Source organism: Vulpes lagopus, chromosome 15, assembly GCF_018345385.1.
Source record: "Vulpes lagopus strain Blue_001 chromosome 15, ASM1834538v1, whole genome shotgun sequence".
NCBI lineage: Eukaryota > Metazoa > Chordata > Mammalia > Carnivora > Canidae > Vulpes > Vulpes lagopus.
In genome coordinates this window covers 3,030,499-3,044,190 of record NC_054838.1, presented here as the reverse complement: position 1 = coordinate 3,044,190, position 13,692 = coordinate 3,030,499, and the positions used below count along the sequence as shown (strand labels likewise).

Genomic DNA, 13,692 nt, shown 5'->3' with positions numbered 1-13,692 from the left:
AGGAACAGACAGGACTCAGTTTCTTTCCTTTTCTTTTTCTTTGAAGATGACTTTTAAAAAGTGCACAATTTCCTATGATTCTCCGTGAGAAAAGTTTCACAAGTGGGCCTTCTAGGAGTTTGGCCTGTCCCTGAATAGCTGAGCATATATATCACCAAGTGGTTAAGTCGAATTTGGGAATAAAATATCTCTAAGCTCATTTGGATAATGGATATAAGCCTTATAAAGCAATGCAGGCATTATCAATAGCAAAGGTCACATTCTAATTTACTTCATACTTACTCTGTCCCTCTCATAATTGTTAAATGATTAAAGGATTAAATGAAACAAAATGATACAACTTAAACAATTATTAATATTTGCTGTGTCCAGTCTGTGAAGAATAGTTTCAGGACAAAATAAATTTGGCAATGTTAGGGAGTGATTAAAATAGTTTTAGTAAGATATGTTTGTTGTGTACAATAAGAAGAGCAATAGTCTAAGATTTTAAATTATATAAATATATTTAAGGGCTGCCCATAATTATCATGTTTACACATAAGGCATTTTAAATCCATTTTATTCCTGATCAATGTGTGACACCTGGAAGGGTCTCAGTAGACACCGGTGAATAAAGAAATGACAGTTGGCTATTTGCTGGGAAAACAGCATATACATGTCATAGAATGATCAATTAAAAAATGCTTTTGAAAACATATTAATATCTTTCTCACTTTTCATTCTTCACACTGTAAGATCATCCTCTTTTCAGTCAAAACAATTCAGCCTTTGGTTCCAAATTATTAATGCAATGTTCTATGGGTAAATAAATAATTAAAGTTTAGGAATCAACTTCCAAACTGAAAAAAAGAAATTCAATATATATAGTTCTGACATTACAGTATTATTGAATGAGTCAGATACTTCCTCAATTTCAAAAGCTCTGTTTCAAGTGCTATTTAAATGATAGAATTTTACTATAAAGAATGGTGTAGAAAGGGATCCCTGGGTGGCCCAGCAGTTCGACACCTGCCTTTGGCCCAGGGTGTGATCCTGGAGTCCCGAGATCGAGTCCCACATCGGGCTCCCTGCATGGAGCCTGCTTCTCCCTCTGCCTGTGTCTCTGCCTCTCTCTCTCTCTCTGTCTCTCTGTTCTATTGATTAGGGAAAGGATGTAGAGGAAGTAGAAACTACTGTGAGAAGGAAAGGAAAAATCTGACTGTGAGAATAGACCTAATATCTTTGTCACCTCAATCTCTGTTAAAAGAGAATTAAGATTCTTGATATCCTTAATACACTGCTAGATGTGTTGAAAGAACCAGGGAACGTTCAGATACTGCATTTTCCTGCTATGCTCAACCCTGATAAGTGCTTCAAATTTAAAAACTGTGTCATGAAAAGATGAAGATATGATCTGTTCATGATATGCACGAAAATAAAACATTTTTTAAAAATTAAAAAAAAAAGAAAGAAAACATCTTCTGATGACTTTGGTAAAACATGAAGAGATAGGGAAGTGCTGAAAGGCCTTGGCTCGGTCTGGCTGTACAAGGTGAAGGGGCCAAAGACTTCAAGCATCTCAGGATGGAGGTTAATGACAGGAAGCATAATCTCCACCCTACTGAGCCAGCAGGATGCTCCAAATGATAGGTGGGAGGAAACACAGGATGGCAGTCTCTAACGCAGGGACATGGAATCAGGCCACAGCAATCTCTTTGCCGTGAGGACATCAAGACCCGGGGGACAGTAATCAGAATCAAGGTCTATACCTCTGTCCCTTACAGGCACAAAACCTCTGTGCTGACAGGATCATTTTGGCAAGGAGACAGGAGCAAGGGAACACTTCGGAGAATAGAAAAGAACCCTGTTAAGGAGTTTGGATTTTGGACTTACTGAGAATTTACTTCAAAGTGACTGAACTAGCCAGTAGCTGTCTCTCTTACACCTCAAGAACCCCAGTTTACATTCTCCTTGTGAGTTCATTTATTGTTTTTTTCCTTACTATTGACAACCACAATTTACACAGGGCGATGGCTCCTGGGAGGTCATACATGAGTTAGGAGTGATGGATTATTCAGATTTAAACCACCACAATGAGAGAGTATGCAAGAAAAAAAATTCAGTAAAACCAATAAATGTTAAAAAAAAAAAAAACTCTGTGGCAATAGTGAAATAAATATACTTTAAAACTGAGTATAATTAAATCAACCCTTCAATGTGGTTCACATGATCCCAGGCCTCAAAAGATTTCAAGCTTATTTTCAAATTTAATAGAAAAAGAATGTATTTGACCACATTTTTCCATGTCCTTCAAGCCAATAGGTTTTTTAAATTTAACTCTAATTATCATCTTTGCCAAAAAATAGTTTTTTGAAACTATTTAGAAAACTAAATATACATTATTAAAATAGATAACTTTTTACTTGAACACCCATTTTGGTGATTCAAACAGCATTTCCATCTTCTGATGGATGGTTTTAATTGCTTTATATTGGCTTGTTGACACACTAATCTTATGGGTCATGCCTTTTAATTAGGTCTAAGATTTCCATATGAACTATATACAGAAACTGGAAGATTCTGAAAGTACTATAGACAAATGAAAGGACATCAGCTGGAGGACATTTAGGGCTGTTGAAGAAGGCATTACTGGCCACTAATTTGTCTTATGGGGCCCTCAATGAGATACAATATTTGAAAGGTCATTTTAAAATAGACAGCTTATCTAAACTAGTTATTTAACACCAAACTTCTTTTTTCTCTCTCTTTTTTACCCACAAGCATTCACTGCCATCTTTCTTTGAAGAAATTACTGTCCTCATGCTGTGTTGCCTTATGGAAAGCAGTGAAGGAGAGGTAGGGAGCCAGAGAGCGCTTCTCACTGCATATGCCAAGATCTAATTTCTTTGTCTCTCTACCAAGGAAAGGGACTGAGTCGTGATCGAAGCCTGATTAATCATATATTCCCTTCCTGCAATTAAATCTTGAAAGAGAAGCATGCAAGTGCCAATAAAGATGAGAAAAAAAAAAGATTTGGAATCCCTTATATTTAACTATATCACCATAGCCGGACAATTTCCCTTATGGAAGAAATTTCTGCAATTTCTGGTTTCTAGCTTTCTGGAGCTGATTTTGGTATGATAATTTCTCCAGCCTTTATGTTGATTCTTTGTGAAATCTCAATATCCTTTACATAAAGTTGTTTTGGCAGAAGCTTTTTTTTTTTTTTTCTTTTTCCTCCCATAAGCTTGGTTTCTGTAGCTAGTATATTGAGACAATGAGAGAGAATTTTTGTTACCCCAGATTTGGCAACCAATACAAACAATTGAGAGTGAAGAGTCCAGGGGTGCCTGGGTGGTTCTTACCATTGATTTTGGCTCAGGTCATGATCTCACAGGTCATGGGCTAGAGCCCCACATTGGGCTCTCTGCTCAGTGGGGAGTCTGCTTGAGATTCTCTCCCTCTGCCCTTCCCCCCATTAGTATGCATGCATGTTCTCTCTCAAATAAATAAATCTTTAAAAAAAGGAAAGAAAAGGGGAAAGGAAAGGAAAGGAAAGGAAAGGAAAGGAAAGGAAAGGAAAGAAAAAAGAAGAAAAAAGTAGAGAAAAGAAAAAAGAAAAGAAAAGAAAAGAAAAGATAAAAGAAAAGAAAAAAGAAAAGAAAAAAGAAAAGAAGAGAAAAGAAAAAAGAATAAAAGAAAAGAAAAGGATCCATAAGAAAAGACCTGCCAACATTTGGCTTTACACATTTTCCTCTGGTTTTACTAACAAACAATCTTTCTATGGCCAACTAAACTCCAGTGGTTATGCCTTATGTAAGGTGTTTTTAAGAAAACTGGAGAGGAAAGGACAACAACAAAAGTTGACTGCGTCTTAGACCTGTGCCCAGATCAATGTTCATGGTAAAGAGATTTTTATTCCTGGTTGTCCTCTCAACTTTACAAAGTGACACAAGAGAGAACTAAAAAAAAAAAAAAAAAAAAAAAAATCATTCACAGAGATCAGGGATCTATTTTCATGGTTCCACATGAGGGAGCAAAAAAAAAAAAAAGGTTAGGATGAAAGGAAAGTAGGGTATAACATCAGCATCTCACTTGGAATTGATAAGAAGTGTGCAGTTCTGGTAAGACTAGCTGTAGATGTAGCAACTCTCCCTGGAATGAGTCATAAATGATGTCAGGATCCAGGGAAGGCCCAAATGCTACTTCCCAAGAGGTAAAGCAAACTCATCCTCTATGCTGAGACCATCACGTTAGAACAGATCACAGAAGCACCAGAGCAACTGTTCTGCAGCCCCGTCACCAGCCTGCGATAGGCTGCATTACCACGATGTAATAAGTTGCATAACTTACCATGTGCTGGGATAAGTTTGGGAAACAAAATCTGTTTTCCCTATTCTTTCTTTCCTCAAAGAAAATCTTCTCCAAAGGAAGTGAGATATCTCCTCAGATTCAGGCTCTACACACCCCTACAAACCAGGGTGATAGGATGAAGTGAAGAATAAAAAAGTACTGACTCTTGGGATCCCTGGGTGGCTCCGTGGTTAAGCACCTGCCTTCCACCCAGGGTGTGATCCTGGAGTCCTGGGATCAAGTCCCGAGTCGGGCTCCCTGCATGGAGCCTGCTTCTCCCTCTGCCTGTGTCTCTGCCTCTCTCTCTCTCTCTCTCTCTGCATCTCTCATGAATAAATAAAAAAATCTTAAAAACAAACAAACAAAAAAAGTGCTCTTTAAAATCCCCATAGCCTGGGGCATCTCAGTCAGAGCATGTGATTCTTGATCTGTGAGTGGTGACTTTGAGCCTCATGTTGGGGGTAGAGTTTACTTAGAAAAAAAAAAAAAATAAAAAATAAAATTCCCAAAGCCTAATAGAAACAGAGAAGAGTTAGAGAGATAACATTTAATTTTTTAAAAAAAATATTTAAATTCAATTTAATTAACATATAAAGTGTTTCAGAGGTAGAATTTAGTGATTCATCAGTTACATACAACACTCAGTGCTCATTACTTCAAGTACTCTCCTTAATGCCGATCACCCAGTTACCCCTCCCCTCCAGCAACCCTCAGTTTGTTTCCTACAGTTAAGAGTCTCTTATGCTTTGCCTCCTTCTCTGTTTTAGTCTTATTTTCTCTTCCCCAGGTTCATTCATCTGTTTTGTTTAAATTAAATTAAGTTCCCACATATGAATGAAATGATATGGTATTTATCTTTCTTTGACTGACTTATTTCACTTAATACCTTCAAGTTCTATCCATATCATTGCAAATGGCAGCATTTCATTCTTTTTGATGGCTGAGTAGTATGCCATTGTATATAGACACCACATCTTTATCCATCCATCTGCCGATGGCCATCTGGGCTCTTTCCATATTCTAGCTATTGTGCACATTGCTGCTATAGCTATGGAGTGCATGTGCTCCTCCAAAACACTGTTTGTGTCCTTTGGAGAAATACCCAGTTGTGCAATTTCTGGGTGTAGCTCTATTTTTAACTTTGTGAGGAACTTCCATACTATTTTCTGGAGTGCTTGCACCACCAGTTTGCATTCCCACCTACAAGAGGGGCTGCCCTTTCTCCTCATCCTCACCAGCATTTGTTGTTTCCTGAGTTAATTTGAGCCATTCTGACCAGTGTGAGGTTTATCTCATTGTGGTTTTGATCTGTATTTCCCTGATGTCGAGTAATGGTGAGCTTTTTTTCAAGCCTCTGTTGGACTTGGTATGTCTTTTTTGAAGAAATGTCTGCTCATGTCTTCTGCCCATCTCTTGGCTGCGTTTTTTGGGGTTTTTTGGGGTGTTGAGTTTGATAAGTTCTTTATAGATTTTGATACTATCCCTTTATCTGATAAGACATTTACAAATATCTTTTCCTATTCTACAGGTTGCCTTTTAGTTTTGCTGTTTCCTTTGCTGTGCCAAAGCTTTTTATGAAATCTTGATAGTTCACTTTTGCTTTTGTTTCCCTTTCCTCTGGAGATGTGTCTAGCATGTTTATTTTTATGTATGGTGTAAGAAAATGGTCCAACTTCATTCTTCAGCATGTGGTTGTCCAATTTTCCCAACACCATTTGTTTAAGAGACTGTCTTTTTTCCACTGGATTTTCTTTCCTGCTTTGTCAAAGATTGGTTGACCATAGAGTTGAGGGTCCATTTCCGGGTTCTTTATTCTGTTCCATTGATCTATGTGCCCGTTTTTGTTTTAATACTATATTGTCTTGATGGTTACAGCTTTTTTTTTTTAAGATTTTATTTATTTATTCATGAGAGATAAGGTGAGAGTGAGAAGCAAAGACACAGTCAGAGGGAGAAGCAGGGTCCATGCAGGGAGCCTGATATGGGACTCAATCCCGAGACTCCAGGATCATGCCCTGGGCTGAAGGCAGGTACTAACCTGCTGAGTGGCCCAGGGATCTCCCTGGTTACAGCCTTTTAACACAGTATGAAATCCAGAATTGTGATGCCTCAAGCTTTTGTTTTCTTCTTCAAAGTTATGTTTGGGTCTTCGTGGTTCCATACAAATTTTAGGATAAGACAACCTTAAATTTGCTATGAGATTAGAATTTTGGATTTTTTAAGAGTTTATTTATTTATTTGAGAGAGAGGACAACAGAGAGAGGGAAGGAGAGAGCACTGAGTGAGAGTGACAGGGAGAAACAGACTCCCCACTGAGCAAGGAGCTCAACCTGGGGCTGGATCCTGGGACCCAGAGATCATGACCTGAGATGAAGGCAGACACTTAACAAGCTGAGCCACCCAGGAACCCCTAGAGTTTTGGTTTTTAACACAACCAAGTAAAAATAAAACTATAGGCTCTGCCTGGGATATTTTTAATGAACAGTAAAAATGATCCAACAAAACACAGTTGAGCAATACTAATTGTGTAGAAAGTTATGCACCGTTTTGGTAGAATCCCAATGATATAGTATTTTGACAGTCATTCCGTCCACAGAATGATCTTTCTTTAAAAAAAAAAAAAAAAAAAAGCTATTTTTTTCTGTTACCTGCAGGATAGAGCACAATGTTTGTTAAAATCTTTCTTAACTTGACCTGTCTATACTTATAATACATATCTTTACAATACATGTCTTAAGATCCATTGTACAACTTTTTGCTACCCAGGCATACTGACTTTAATGATGCTTTGCCTTACGTATACCTTTTTTAGAGATAATAGATATAAATCTAAAAAAAAAATCCACCTGAGTTAAAGTTGAAATATTCTGTTGGTCATATTGGTATTTGAAGCCTTGAAAAGAAGGAATCTTGCTGATATAAGTACTTTGAATCCTTAATGTACTGAGTTGATAAGACAAAAAAAAGACATTGTTAAAGTTGTGAGAAGACAAAAAAAAAAAAAGCATATTTAATTCACATCTAAAAGGCTTGGTCTTTTTTATAGTTTACCAAGAAAGATACAGAATCTTCATGATATTTGAAATACTTCCCTGGAATATAATCTCCAGCATCAACTCATATGATGATCGCAAGTACTTAGTAAAGCTAATCTCTAGAATACACATTACATAATGGACCTATAAAGTAATTATATTGTAGGGAACTAAAAAATTGTAAATGAAACTCATATTTATTTTGGTCATCCCACAATTATATGTAATTTTCAAGTTCTTCTATGGATTACAAAGTTCAGAATTTCTATGTACTTGATTATTCACTTCAGATTTACTTTTTTTTTTTAAAGATTTCATTTACTTATTCATGAGAGATACAGAGAGAGAGAGAGAGAGAGAGAGAGAGGCAGAGACACAGGCAGAGGGAGAAGCAGGCCCCATGCAGGGAGCCCGATGTGGGACTCGATCCTGGGACTCCAGGATCACGTCCTGGGCCAAAGGCAGGCGCCAAACCGCTGAGCTACCCAGGTGTCCTTCACTTCAGATTTATTGATAATAAAATGTTCCTACCAGAGAACCATCACTAAAATATATAAATCGTGATTTAATTAATACATGGTATAAATTCTCTACCCAACTCTCATTTCTAGCTCTTCCATTCAAATTACAAACTCCTAGCAACCCTACAATACTGTATTGTTCAGAGCAGTTGTAGTACCTCCACATATGTTCATCTTTTATGGAAAAAATAGAATAAATAAAATAAAACAAAATAAAGTAAAATACATGTAGAATCATGCCTTTTAGATAGTGAAAGCCTAAATGTATATATATTTATGTATCTGTCCTACTTTCTACATGTCAATGAACACACAGCTGTATGCATGTATAACACATCCAAGCATATAAACACACAATTTCCAATTTTTCTTGTTTTGTGAAAATATCAAGAGATATTTTGTGAATCTGCCAAAATAATTTAATTTGGGTCTTTATATAGTTGGTTGTAATTTTTAAGAGTTTATTTATATTCTTATATAAGCATAGATCATTAACTAAAAAGAAAAAAAACCTACATCACTAAATTTATTCACAAGAGTCTCAAAATTGTAACCTTATGTTTCTTTCCAGTCTTTCCTGATATTGACTAAGCCATCATCTGATTAAATCACAAAAAATGTTTACTTCAAAGTGTATCAACTACTGGTTTCTGGTTTCAAATCATTTCCTAGTACAATGGACTATGGTGACCTTTAAAAAACATATTTAATATATTTAATATCATGTTAACCCACAGAGACTGTGCTCTTGTCTTTTTATTGTTAAATCTTGTTAAACCTTGCAGCATCATTCAAAACTAGAGATTTAATAAATGTTAGATAGAAATTCGTGAATGTTTTGGTTCTGTTTGCTGGATTGTAAGCAGTAAATAGCCTTTATTGATTGACAAGTATTGAGCAGGGAAATATTGCTATTTCTAACCTTTTAAAAGATGTAAATGGAAAGACAAAAATGTCAAAGTAAAATGAAGATTTTTATTAAATTTAGCAGGAGAAAAGGAAGACTTGATTTTTATTTAATGCTACCTAGTAAGGAAATTACCTTCCAGGTTTGAGCTTTGTTTCTATTATGTTTAGCTATAGTCAAATTCTAGCTAACTAGTATATTATTAGAGTTAATTATCCACCAATTATTTAAGAGGATTAACAAGCTGGCAAAATATAAATGTATTCCCATAATCAAGGTAAACTGAGGGTAAGTGATAAAGTAAAATAAAATATCTAGTAAACTAACACGTGGATTAGGAATGATTGGAATATTAGCAATATTAGCACATGCACACACACAGAAGATTCTCAAAAGGACGTATTCCTATACACCTTGGCCTCAAGAGAACTGGAACTTAGGCTTTGCTCTTAACATGTCCCTTTCCTTTCTCTAACTCACTGCTCTTTCCCCTGTATAGGAACATGCCAGATGCACGTGTCCCCTTCCTGTCTAACATATTATGTGTGGTATCATAGAAAGCTACTTGGCCTTTATCCCGGTTTCTGGGACAAACTCCTAAAACCCTTGGAATGTTATGAGTGATTGGATGATAGGAGACAATTCTAATGAGGCTGCCCTCAAGCGGAGGGGCCATTGGGGGCAGCCCGGGTGGCTTAGCAGGTTAGCACCAGCTTCAGCCCAGGGCCTGATCCTGGGGACCTGGGATCGAGTCCCACGTTGGGCTCCGTGCATGGAGCTTGCTTCTCCCTCTGCCTGTGTCTCTGCTTCTCTTTTCCTGTGTCTCTCATGAATAAATAATAAATAAATCTTAAAAAAAAAAAAAAAAAAAAGGAGGAGCCATTGGGCAGCTTCAGGATGGGAGCCACCCACAAGATAGATGAAGGTCTGATTAAAGAGTTGGAACCTTTGGCCTTGCCCCCTGACCTTCAGAGAGAGAGGAGACAGTTAGGGACTGGAAGTTGCATTAATCACCAGTCACCAATGATTCCATCAATGATGCCTATGGAATGAATCTCCTTTAAAAAATAATAATGATAACAGGGTTCAGAGATCTCCCATGTGGTGAACACATGGACAGAGTGGCCTACCTTGACAGGGCAAATAAGCTCCCTATCTCCCCTGCATACCTTATCCTGTGCATCTCTTCCTGACTTGTATCCTTCATCATAAACCAGTAAATGTGTGTTTCTTTGTGTTCTGTGAGCCTTTCTAGGAAATCATGGAACCCAGAGAAGGCAGTGTAGGAACCCTCAATTTGTAGTTAGCAGAAAAGAAGTGTGGGTGGCCTGGGAACCCCATTTTGTAAACAGTATCTAAAGTGAGAGAATTCTTATGGGACTGAGCCTTTTAACTTATGGGGTCTGACTAACTCTGGGCACTTAGCATTAGAACTGAACAAACTAAATTGTTAGATACTCAGTGTCAGAGAATCAGAGAATGGGAGCACTGAAGAATAGGTGGTTGGTGTCAAAAGACACTCCAAACTATGAGTTTTATACTAAGGAAAATATTTTACAGGCTTTTGGACTCTTCAGTCACAGACAGCAACTGCCTTTGGAATACACAGGGGTCCCACTTCACTAGCACCACCTACTTAGGTATTTTAGAATATACATGAAGAGGAAGGAGACACTGCATTTTAGGGGTTCTTCTTCCTCTTCGGACCAGGCATTTTATTGGAAGATTTCCAGGAGGGAATCAATTTTAATACTTTCAATAATATCAAGTTGTGTTTTATTATATTTTATTATGTGGGGAATTAAATATGAGACCCAGAAAAAATGAGGAAATACGTAATCAAGAATAATGAAGTTGTGGTTGGGACTTTGGTATGTCTAATAACAGTGCAGTAAAAGATTGTGTGTGATAAGATAATGTGTCCGTCCCACCATTCTCTCTTCTGCCTCAGAAACTGTCCTAAGTCATGGAATAGCAAAAAGCATTCCTTTATCCACAAATTCATTTGCTCATAGTCATAAATGTCCTTACCTGCTATACATCAATCGAAAAAGGGGTTCTGATTTGATTAACCCAGCGATAGAAAAAAAGGCCATTATCCATGTTAGATAAATGACAAATATAGTATAGGCAGATGCTGTACCATAGTCCCAAGGAAAGTGTGTCAGTTTTAGCTTCAATGGAGAAGTCTAAAGGTCGACTATAGGATGTGTGTTGTATCAGCCAGACAGGAGACTAATCTCAATGGATTTACAGTCCTTCCTAACATGCCTTCATTACGTAAGCATTTCAACAGAGGCATCTTAATTATGGCCAAATTAAATTATGCTATAGGGTAGTCAAATGGGTAGGGAGACCCTGGCTTAAATATACTATTTACCAAATCTGGTGTGAATGTCCAATGACTATCGTGATTATGTGCCTTGGAAAAGAACTGGAACTCTCAAAAGAATGAACAATTCAAGACTTATCTTTAGTTTTCTTGTGCCAGCATCCCTTTCTCTATTTCTTTCCATGTAACTCACTGTTTTTTACCTGGTCCCTTGATGGATATTTTCCTGTAAGTAGTACAACAGATGAAGCCTTAAGGTCAACATCTATGTTATTTGTTTTATGTATTTCAAGAGAATGATAGCCTGTTTTTAACGATGCAATTTTGATAGAAGGAGAACTTATTTTGTTTCTTGATTTTTTTTTTTTCTTTTCAATTGCTAGTTTCCCATACCTCTGTCTTTTCTCCCTTGTTAGTCATTTTGAGCATAGTTAATAATGCAGCTCTGGATAAAGGGAATCAGCAACCCTAAGCAAGCTCTGGAGAGTTTTTTTCTGTGTTTCCCAGTCACCTATTAATATGGAGCCATCTTGCAATGATGTGCCACCTCACCTTAACAGATGCATGGGAGGTGTAAATAAAAATGCCTAAAACTGCCTTTTTTTTTTTTTTTTACTCTTGTAACCAATTAGTAAGTAAGCACTAAATATACACTTTTATATTTAGTACTAAATTTTTAAAAGTGTAATGAATATATAGAGGGCAACTAAAATAATAAATACTAAGAATATATTCACTGTTTATACTATCAAAGAAATGTTTATTGAAACAACTTTGAATTAACAATATTAAAATAAAAAAAAAATACTAGGGGCATCTGGATGGTACAGTCAGTTAAGTGTCCAAATCTTGGTTTCAGCTCAGGTCATGATCTCAGGGTCTTGAGATGGAGCCCGCATTGTGGTCTGTCCAGCCAGGAGTGGCTCGAGATTGCCTCTCCCTCTGCCCCTCCTCCTGGAAATCTCTCCTCTCTCTCCCTCTGCTCTTCTTCCCCACTCTCATCTCTTCTTGTCCCTCTGCCCCTCTCCCTACTCCCTCTCCCTCTGCCTTTCCTGCTCCTGCTTGCTGTCTCTAGAATAAATAAATAAATATTTGAAAATAATATTAATAATAATAAAATACTATCAATAATTATAATACTCATTGCAAAAAGTTGTAATAAAATTGAAGAATAGATATAGTACTACTGATATTATAAAGTCGTGTAAACTTTTTAAAAGACAAACTGCTACATGGCAATAGTCATAAAACATCCCCCCATGCATTTTACTATACACTTGTAATTCAACAGAACTCAAAATAGTTAATGCATAGAGATGCTCATCCAGGTATTATCTATTGTCAAAAGGGAAGACAAATGACTGGAAGCGACTAGAGTGCAGAGTATTAGTAATTAGTATTAGTGAAACTACAAACTTATCACCCTGTCGTCATTAAGTGTGTAAGTAACATGAAGACTAATGGGACTCAAGGTACCATTCTGGAAAAATCATGTGCAAGTCTTGTGCATCCCAGGTGCCAGCATTGCCCGCTCCTCCTGGCCTCTCTTATCCAGGCCAAAGCCTGGGGACCAGAGCGGGGACCATGTTCTGACACAGGCTGGTGGCCCTCAATTACCACAAGCCTAATGGCTTCAACTGCAAAGATGAAACAGAATTTAGAAACCTTAATGTTCGGCTTGAAGACTAGAAAATCACATACTATGAGACTGAAGACAGAAGTGATTTAAGAAACATTCACAGCACGGACTGGCCCAAGTTCCTGAAAAGTATCTCAGAGATGTGAACTGTCTTTCCAAGATTCAAGATCTGACAAGAAGCAAATGACTGGCTTTTTGGTTTAGATGTTAGACTTGAATATGGAGACAATGCTGAAGAATACAAGGAGTTGGTACCTGATAATACAAAAGATGCTGAAATGCAGCTAAAAATGCAGAGCCACTGATCAATTTGGATGTAAATAATCTCGATTTTAAGGCTGGCGTAATGGCTTTGTCCAACCTTCTTCAGATTCAGCATCATGATTACCCAGGAATGCTTAAGGCAATGCTTAAGGCAATTCGCATTTTGGTCTGGAAGCTCCTGACAAAGGAGGCAGTTGCTAAAGCAAATCAAATAGAAGAGGGCTTGCCTGTTGTTTAAGACAAACGTTTCCCTGGTTTTGACAGAGGAGATGCAGTTCTTAAGGAAGCTGCTCAAATTCTGTGGTTGCTGCATATGGAAGAGCTGAGAGCTACAGACAAAAATTCATGAAGCTATAGTAGCTGTTCAGGCAATTACGGTTGATCCAAAGACAGACCGCAGACTGGGGAAAGTTGGACGATGAACATTTTATGATTTTAGCTCCTCACCTCCTTGGCACAGTTGGGAACCCTGCATGTGTTTGGAAATCAAATGTCACATTTTTGAGGGAGGGATCCTAGAATGTTGACTTTCTAGAGATTTACCATCGTTGCTTTTTTTAAAATAAAGTTCAGGGAAGTGGAAAATTAAAATGTTACAAAATAATAAAATATATACATAAAATAATATAGCATATGTACATAAAATGTTGTAGTTGTATAAT

The 13,692-nt window shown here is 37.2% G+C and overlaps 1 pseudogene; it reads left to right on the top strand.

Annotated features, from left to right (window-relative positions):
- Positions 1-12,711: 12,711 nt before the first annotated feature.
- Positions 12,712-13,452, top strand: LOC121476043 (annotated as a pseudogene).
- The last annotated feature ends 240 nt before the right edge of the window (positions 13,453-13,692 follow it).